This window comes from Physeter macrocephalus, chromosome 20 (assembly GCF_002837175.3).
Source record: "Physeter macrocephalus isolate SW-GA chromosome 20, ASM283717v5, whole genome shotgun sequence".
NCBI classification, from domain to species: Eukaryota; Metazoa; Chordata; class Mammalia; order Artiodactyla; family Physeteridae; genus Physeter; species Physeter macrocephalus.
Window position 1 is genome coordinate 45,249 of NC_041233.1, and position 10,386 is coordinate 55,634.

The window sequence follows — 10,386 nt, forward strand, 5'->3', positions numbered from 1 at the left end:
AAGAAATAGAAAATAGAAACCAACCAATCACAAACACAGAAATTGAGACTGTGATTAAAAATCTTCCAACAAACAAAAGGCCAGGTCCAGATGGCTTCACAGGCGAATTCTATAAAGGCCATATATGACAAACCACAGCCAACATCTTTCTCAATGGTGAAAAACTGAAACCATGTCCTCTAAGATCAGGAACAAGAAAAGGTTGTCCACTCTCACCACTATTATTCAACATAGTTTTGGAAGTTTCAGCCACAGCAATCAGAGAAGAAAAAGCAATAAAAGGAATCCAAATCAGAAAAGAAGAAGTAAAACTGTCACTGTTTGCCAATGACATGATACTATACATAGAGAATCCTAAAGATGCTACCAGAAAACTATTAGAGGTAATCAATGAATTTGGTAAAGTAGCAGGAGACAAAATTTGTGCACAAAAATCTCTTCCATTCCTATACACTAATGATGAAAAATCTGAAAGAGAAACTAAGGAAACACTCCCATTTACCACTGCAGCATAAAGAATATGATACCTAGGAATAAACCTACCTAAGGAGACAAAAGACATGTATGCAGAAAATTATAAGACACTGATGAAAGAAATTAAAGATGATACAAACAAATGGAGAGATATACCATGTTCTTAAATTGGAAGAATCAATATTGTGAAAATGACTCTACTACTCAAAGCAATCTACAGACTCACTGCAATATCTGTCAAACTACCAATGGCATTTTTCACAGAACTAGAACAAAAGGTTTCATAATTTGTATGGAAACACAGAAGATCCCGAATAGCCAAAGCAATCTTGAGAAAGATAACCGGAGCTGGAGGAATCAGGCTTCCGGTCTTCAGACTCTACTACAAACCTACAGTAACCAAGATAGTATGGTACTGGCACAAAAACAGAAATATAGATCAATGGAACAGGATAGAAAGCCCAGAGATAAACCCACACACCTATGGTCACCTTATTTTTGATAAAGGAGGCAAGACTATACAATGGAGAAAAGACAGCCTCTTCAATAAGGGTGCTGGGAAAATTTGACAAGTACATGTAAAAGAATGAAATTAGAACACTCCCTAACACCGTACACAAAAATAAACTCAAAATGGGTTAAAGGCCTAAATGTAAGGCCAGACACTATAAAACTCTTAGTGGAAAACAGACGCAGAACACTCTGACATAAATCACAGCAAGATCCTTTTTGACCCACCTCCTACAGAAATGGAAATGAAAACAAAAATAAACAAATGATACCTACTGAAATTTAAAAGCTTTTGCACAGCAAAGGAAACCATAAACATGAGGAAAAGACAACCCTCAGAATGGAAGAAAATATTTGCAAATGAAGAAACTGACAATGGATTAATCTCCAAAATTTACAAGCGTCTCATGCAGCTCACTATCCGAAAACAAACTACCCAATCCAAAATTGAGCAGAAGACCTAAATAGACATTTCTCCAAAGAAGATATACAGATTGCCAACAAACGCATGAAAGGATGCTCAACATCCCTAATCATTAGAGAAATGCAAATCAGAACTACAATGAAGTATCACCTCACACCAGTCAGAATGGCCATCATTAAGAAATCTACAGGGCTTCCCTGGTGGTGCAGTGGTTGGGAATCCACCTGCCAATGCAGGGGACACGGGTTCATGCCCTGGTCCGGGAGGATCCCAAATGCCGTGGAGCGGCTGGGCCCGTGAGCCATGGCCGCTGGGCCTGCGCATCCGGAGCCTGTGCTCCGCAACGGGAGAGGCCGCAGCAGTGAGAGGCCTGCGTACCACAAAAAAAAAAAAAAAGAAATCTACAAACAATAAATGCTGGAGAGGGTGTGGATTAAATAGAACCCTCTTGCACTGTTGGTGGGAATGTAAATTGATACAGCAACTATGGAGAACAGTATGGCAGTTCCTTACAAAACTAAAAATAGGGGCTTCCCTGGTGGCGCAGTGGTTGAGAATCTACCTGCCAATGCAGGGGACATGGGTTCGAGCCCTGGTCTGGGAAGATCCCACATGCCACGGAGCAAGTAGGCCTGTGAGACACAACTACTGAGCCTGCGCATCTGGAGCTTGTGCTCTGCAACAAGAGAGGCTGTGACAGTGAGAGGCCCGCTCACCACAATGAAGGATGACCCCTGCTTGCCACAACTAGAGAAAGCCCTCACACAGAAACGAAGACCCAACACAGCCAAAAATAAATAAATAAATAAATAAAATAAAACAACTAAAAATAGAACTACCATATGACCCAGCCATCCCACTACTGGTCATATACCCTGAGAAAACCATAATTCAATAAGAGTCATGTACCAGTGTTCATTGCAGCTCTATTTACAATAGCCAGGACATGTAACCAACCTAAGTGTCCATCGACAGGTGAATGGATAATATTGCACATATATACAATGGAATATTATTCAGCCATAAAAAGAAAGGAAATTGAGTTATTTGTAATAAGGTGGATGTAACTAGAGACTGTCAAACAGAGTGAAGTAAGTCAGAAAGAGAAAAACAAATACTGTATGCTAATACATATATATGGAATCTAAAAAATAAAATGGTTCTGAAGAACCTAGGGGCAGGACAGGAATAAAGACGCAGACATAGAGAATGGACATGAGGACACTGGGGGGGAGGGAGTGTAAACTGGGACGAAGTGAAAGAGCGGTATGGACTTACATATACTACAAATGTAAAAGAGCAAGCTAGTGGGAAGCAGCCGCATAGCACAGGGAGATCAGCTCGGTGCTTTTTGACCACCTAGAGGGGTGGGATAGGGAGAGTGGGATGGAGACACAAGAGGGAGGGGATATGGGGATATATGTATACATATGACTGATTCACTTTGTTATAAATCAGAAACTAACACACCATTGTAAAGCAATTATACTCTAATAAAGATTTAAAAAATAAATTAAATACAATTGCTTTCTAAGTAATTGATTAAAAGAGTCTGAGTAGGCATGTATCCATGGTACAGCAGTAATGGTATCAAAGATTTCTGAAGATGGCATTTTTGTCCTAGATTTTTATAGAGTTTCTATTTATTAATCTTCCTTCTGGTTTGCTTCAACGCTTTCTATATGATTTGAAAACTTGTTTGCCAGTTGTTTTTGTTATTAAAAACCTTTAGTAACATTAAAAAAAGAAAAATTCCAAATACCGAATATTGGCAACAATGTAGAGCAAATGGAATTTTTAAACATTGCTTGTGGAAATGGAAAAGTGTGTAGCCTGTGTGTACAATACTTTGACATTTCCTCAAAAAATATAAATGTACAGTACAATTTGGTTCAGCAACTCCACTCCTGGTGTTAGACCCTTAAGGATTGAAAACAGGTGTTCAAACAAAAACTTGTACACGAATATTCATGGCAGCACTGTTTACAATAGCCACAAGGTCAAAATAGTTAAAAGGCCCATCAACAGGTGTGTATATAAACAAAAGGCAGCACATCCATTAACTGCCATATTAGTCTGTCATGTACACCAATAAAGTAAAATGGTGCAGCCACTGTGGAAGACAGTATGGCACCTCCTCAAAAAGTTAAACACAGAGTTAACATATGATCTGTCAATTCTACTTCAGGGTATTTACTCAAAACATTTGAAAGCAGGGGCTGGAACAGATATTTGTACACTCACATTCATACCAGTATCATCAACAATAATAAAGGCTGGAAAACCCCCAAGTGTCCACAGACAGATACATGGATAAACAGAATGTGGTACATACACAAGAAGATATTATTTAGCCTTGGTAACTAAGGACATGCTGACACATGCTACAATGTGGTTGAACCTTGAATTTACTATACTAAGTGAAATAAGTTGGTCAGAGAAGAACAAATTCAATGATTCCACTTACATATGGTATCCAAATGAGTCAAATGCATTGACAGAAAGAATGTGGTTGTGAGGAGCTGTGGGGACTCAGTGGTTAATGGATACAATTTCACTTGGGAAAATGAAAAAGTCCGGGAGAGGGATAGGGAGGATATTTTGATAACAATGCAGGTATAGTTAAAGCCACGGTTTGACTGGTAAGTGTTACATTACGTGTTTTTAATCACAATGAAAAAACTGAAGGATTAATTCATGCTACAACATGGATGAACACTGACAACGTCCTAAGTGAAAGAAGCCACACAGGAAATGCCACTCAGATCACATGCTTATCTTGTGCTTTAAATCCATCATGCTTTTGAATATGAGGGAGAATCTCAGTCACAGTTCCAGAAAAAAAGAAAGAAAGAAAAAGAAAGGAAGAAAGGAAGAAAGGAAGGAAGGAAGGAAGGAGGAAGGAAGAAGGAAAGAAAGAGAGAAAGAAAGAAAGAAAGAAAGAAAGAAAGAAAGAAAGAAAGAAAGAAAGAAAGAAAGAGAAAGAAGGAAAACTAAGTCAGAATGAAAAAAGACACTTCCACAGAGTTGGGGCAGCTGGTGAAAGTTGAAGTGGACTTGCAGATTGCATTATTATAAAAAACTGTAGTGATCATCATTTGGGGGTTATGTCCTGGTTCCCTGGGAGAGTGTCCTTGTTTGGGGTAAAACACACTGGAGTATTTTGTGTGAAGGGACAAATGTGAGTACTTTGAGTACTGCTATTGAAAATTTTCTATACGTTTGAAATGACTGGAAAATAAATTACTTCTCAAAACAACCATGTCAACACAAGAACAGAAAAGTCAAGAAGACATCAAACTTGGTTACAGAGGCCAAGCCCTCCCCAGATCCTGCTCACCCAAAGTGATGATGCAAGTCACTCTTGTAGGGTTTCACCTATTTTATTTATTAATTTATTTATTTTTGTGGTATGCGGGCCTCCCTCTGTTGCGGCCTCTCCCGTTGCGGAGCACAGGCTCCGGACGTGCAGGCTCAGCGGCCATGGCTCACGGGCCCAGCCGCTCCGCAGCATGTGGGGTCCTCCCAAACCGGGGCGCGAAACCGGTTCCCCTGCATCGGCAGGCGGACTGTCAACCACTGCGCCACCAGGGAAGCCCCTGGTTTCACCTATTTTAAAGGGAAACTGTGGGAAGATTCTATTAGGAGCCACCATGTCTTGGGTGTTATGGATAACCTGGATGTGGTAGAAACAGAGGGGTTTCTAGTTCCTGTTTTCCACATCAAAGCACCAAAAAGCTCTGAGAACTAATAAATTAATTCATTAAAGCTGCAGGATACAAAATCAACACACAAACTTCAGTCGTGTTCCTATACACTAATAATGAACCATCAGAGAGAGAAGTTAAGAAGACAATCCCATTTACAATAACATCAAAAGAACAAAACACCTAGGAATAAATGTATCCAAAGATGTGAAATATCTGCACACTGAAATCATTGATACATTGATGAGGAAATTGAAGACTCAGATAAATGGAAAGAGATCCTGTACTCATGTATGCAAAGAAGTGGTAGTGATGAAATGTTCATCCTACCCAAAACAGTACATGCATTCAATGCAATTACAACCAAAATTCCAATGGCATTTTTCACAGAAACTTAACAAACAATCATGACATTTGTATGGAACCACATAGGACCCCAAACAGCCAAGGGGATCCTGAGAAAGGAGAACAGAAGCTGGAGGAAACTCATTGCATGGCTTAAACCATATTACGAAGCTACATAAGCACACCATGTTGAAATGGCACCAAAAGAGGCACGTGGGCCAGAGGAATAGAAGACAGAATGCAGGAATAAGCCCACACATATGTCGTGAGTTAGCTGATGACAAAGCTGCAAAGGACATACACCAGGGAAAGGACAGTCCCCTCAATAAATCGCCTTGAAAACAGAACACCACAAGCCAAAGAAGGACACTGGACACCATCAACACAGCACATAAAACTCACTAAAACCCACAATTTTCCTCTGAAGACGGACCCCCTCCAAGCAGTCAGCCACACACAAGAAATTTCTCCCCATTTTTTCCTCATCTTTTCTTCCCATGGTGGCCCCTCCCAGCTGGTCCTGAGGAAAATGAGCTCCTCTCAGTGTGAACGCAGCCCCAAGTTGTCCCAAGGCCAAGTCCCCGGTGGGTCCTGAGGAGACCAGGCTCCTGTCAGCTGTGCACAGAGCCAAGACTGCGGGCAGAACGGGCACTGCCCTGGAAAGAGAAGCGGGCTTGTCGCCCTCTGGCTGCTAACTGTGAAATGCAGGCTGCACCTGCCCACAGTTCAGTGGAGGCCTAGATCCCTGCTGGCCATCCTGCTGAAATAATTACATTTTGGAAATCCAAACAAATGCAGGCAAAGATCCCCAGACTTCCAGAAAAATAGTTATAGAACAGTTAGAAACCATATGCAATGAACTGAATGTAGACACAAACTTTACAACTTATACCAAAAGTCATTCAACATTGTCCACAGACAAATTTAAAATAGAAAACTACAAACAATATTTTTAAAAAAATAGAAGAAAACCTACATGGCCATGGGTTTGGTCACATAGATCATGAGATTTGACTTTTAACACACAACACGCACAGCCCACACACAAAAGGAAAAAATTAGTAACATGTACTTTATAAAATTAAAAAATTTCTACTCGGTAAAATATCTTAATCAGAAAACCAAAAGACAAGCAAAAAAATTGAAAGAGAAATATTTACAAAACACATATTTGATAAAGAATTTGTACTCACATTACACAAAGAACCATAAAACAAACAGCTGCATAAAAACTGGGTAAAGATCAAAACAGACACCGGTTCAGAGAAGATATACCGATAATAAGTGGACAAAAATAGAATCAGCACCGTATACCATCAAGGAATCACAAAGTAAAACAACAAGACAGCTCTACACCCCAATTAGAACTGCTAAGCTCCTCACACAATGAAGATAAAGATCACTGGAGGGTGAGGAAAAACAGCAACTCTCCATTTTGCTGATGGAATGCACACACGGCCTCTTGAGATACAGTTTGGCAGTATTTTCCAAGCCAAACAATTTTCACACCTTAAGATCCACCCATCAGGCCTTCAGTTTTCACACAATGGCACTGCTAAACTATATCCAAACAGAAACAAGGACGCTATTATGCACAGAACTCTACTCATAATGTCTAAACCTTAAAGGAATCAGGATGTCTTCAGATGAATGCATAAGCAAATTGGGGTACACCCATGTGAAGGGGAGAAGAAGAGGACACCCCAAAATATGGGATTTCAAGAGACCCCAAAGAGCCAAGACAATTTTTGGAAAGGAAATCAAAGTTGGAGGTGCACACTTCCCCACTGTGTGGGAACACACTGTGATGCTGGCATGAAGATATACATATAGATGGATGCGGACTTCCCTGGCTGTCCAGTGGTTAAGACTCGGTGCTTCCACTGCAAGGGCACAGGTTCAATCCCTAGTCCGGGAGCTAAGATCCTACAAACTGCGTGGCACGGCCAAAACATCAACAACGACAAATAAAAACATACAGACAGATGGAATTGAATGGAGATCCCAGAAATACACCATCCATCTATGATGAACTGACTTTACACAACAGTCCACAGCACCAAATTGGGGGGAATGGTGTTTTCAACAAATGGTGTTGCTAGGCAATTGGCTATCCACATGCAGCAGAATGAAACTGGACCCTTACCTCATGCCACATACTAAAAAGTCTCAAAATACATAAAAGGCTTAAATGTAAAAAGTAAAATTTCAGTCAGCCCCTTGTATCCACGGGTTCCACATCCATGGATTCAACCAACTCCAGATCAAAAATATAAGAAAAAAATGTTTGAAAGTGTTTCAAAAAGAAAAACGTGAATTTGCCACAAACCAGCAACTATTTACATAGCATTTATATTGTATTTACAACATTTATACAGCATTTATATTGTATTAGTTTTTATAAGTAATCTAGAGATGATTTAAATTATAAAGGAAGATGTGCCTAGGTTATTTGCAAATACCATACCATTTATTATAAGAGACTTGAGCATCTGTGAATTTTGGTATCTGCGCGGTGTCCTGGAACCAGTCCCCTACAGACACCAAGGCACGACTGTATAAACTCTCCAATAAAACATGGGGATAAACCTTCCTAATCTTGGATTTAGCAATGGTTCCTTAGATCTGACAGCAAGGCAACAAGCAACAAAATGAAAAAAAAATTGGATTTCCTCAAAATTAAAAATCTTTGTGCATCAAAAGATGGAACACAGAAAGTGAAAAGACACCCCACAGAATGGAAGAAAATATTTCCACATTATATATCTGATGAGTCTTTATTTAGCATATATCAAGAACTTTTAGGGGATTGGAGGGAAGATGGCGGAACAGTAAGATGCGGAGATCACCTTCCTCCCCACAGATACATCAGAAATACATCTACACGTGGAACAACGCCTACAAAACACCCACTGAACGCTGGCAGAAGACCTCAGACCTCCCAAAAGGCAAGAAACTCCCCCACGTACCTGGGTATGGAAAAAGAAAAAAGAATAAACAGAGACAAAAAATAGGGACGGGACCTGCACCAATGGGAGGGAGCCATGAAGGAGGAAAGGTTTCCACCCACTAGGAGCCCCTTTGCAGGCGGAGACTGCGGGTGGGCAGGGGGTAAGCTTTGGAGCTGCGGAGGAGAGTGCAGCCACAGGGGTGTGGAGGGCAAAGTGGAGAGATTCCCGCAGAAGATCGGTGCCGACCAGCACTCACCAGCCGGAGAGGCTTGTCTGCTCACCCGCCGGGGCGGGCGGGGGCTGGGAGCTGAGGCTCGGGCTTCGGTCGGATCCCTGGGAGAGGACTGGGGTTGCCGGCACGAACACAGCCTGAAGGTGTTAGTGCACCACAGCTAGCCAGGCACAGCCTGAAGGAGTTAGTGCGCCACGGCTGGCCGGGAGGGAGTCTGGGAGAAGTCTGGAGCTGCCGAAGAGGCAAGAGACTTTTTCTTCCCGTTTTGTGTCCTGGTGCGCGAGGAGAGGGGATTAAAAGCACTGCTTAAAGGAGCTCCAGACATGGGCGCAAGCCACGGCTGTCAGCGCGGACCCCAGAGACGGGCATGAGACGGTAAGGCCGCTGCTGCAGCCACCAAGAAGCCTGTGTGTGAGCACAGGTCATTCTCCACACCTCCCCTCCCGGGAGCCTGTGCAGCCCGCCACTGCCAGGGTCCCGTGACCCAGGGACAACTTCCCCGGGAGAACGCATGGTGCGCCTCAGGCTGGGGCAACGTCACGCCGGCCTCTGCCTCCGCAGGCTCGCCCTGCCTCCGAACCCCTCCCTCCCCCCGGCCTGAGTGAGCCAGAGCCCCCGAATCAGCTGCTCCTCTAACCCCATCCTGTCTGAGCGAAGAAGAGACACCCTCAGGCGACCTACACATAGAGGCGGGGCCAAATCCAAAACTGAACCCCGGGAGCTGTGGGAACAAAGAAGAGAAAGGGAAATTTCTACCAGCAACCTCAGGAGCACCGGATTAAATCTCCACAATCAACTTGATTTACCCTGCATCTGTGGAAAACCTGAATAGAGAACGAATCACCCCAAATTGAGGAAGTCGACTTTGAGAACAAGATATATTATTTTTTCGCCTTTTCCTCTTTTTGTGAGTGTGTATGTGTATGCTTCTGTGTGAGATTTTGTCTGTATAGCTTTGCTTTCACCATTTGTCCTAGGGTTCTGTCCCTCCTTTTTTAAAAATTTTTTTTCTTAATATTTATTTTTTATTTTAATAACTTTATTTTATTTTATCCTATTTTATTTTACCTTCTTTTTTTCTTTCTTTCTTTCTTTCTTTCTTTCTTTCTTTCTTTCTTTCTTTCTTTCTTTCTTTCTTTCTTTCTTTCTTTCTTTCTTTCTTTCTTTCTTTCTTTCTTTCTTTCTTTCTTTCTTTCTTTCTTTCTTTCTTTCTTTCTTTCTTTCTTTCTTTCTTTCTTTCTTTCTTTCTTTCTTTCTTTCTTTCTTTCTTTCTTTCTTTCTTTCTTTCTTTCTTTCTTTCTTTCTTTCTTTCTTTCTTTCTTTCTTTCTTTCTTTCTTTCTTTCTTTCTTTTCTTTCTTTCTTTCATTTATTCTCCCTTTTATTCTGAGCCATGTGGATGAAAGGCTCTTGGTGCTCCAGCCAGGAGTCAGTGCTGTACCTCTGAGGTGAGAGAGCCAACTTCAGGACACTGGTCCACAAGAGACCTCCAAGATCCACGTAATATCAAATGGCGAAAATCTCCCAGAGATCTCCATCTCAAAGCCAAGACCCAGCTTCACTCAACAACCACCAAGCTACAGTGCGGGACACCCTATGCCAAACAACGAGCAAGACAGGAACACAGCCCCATCCATTAGCAGAGAGGTTGCCTAAAATCATAATAAGGCCACAGACACCCCAAAACACACCACCAGACGTGGACCTGCCCACCAGAAAGACAAGATCCAGCCTCATCCACCAGA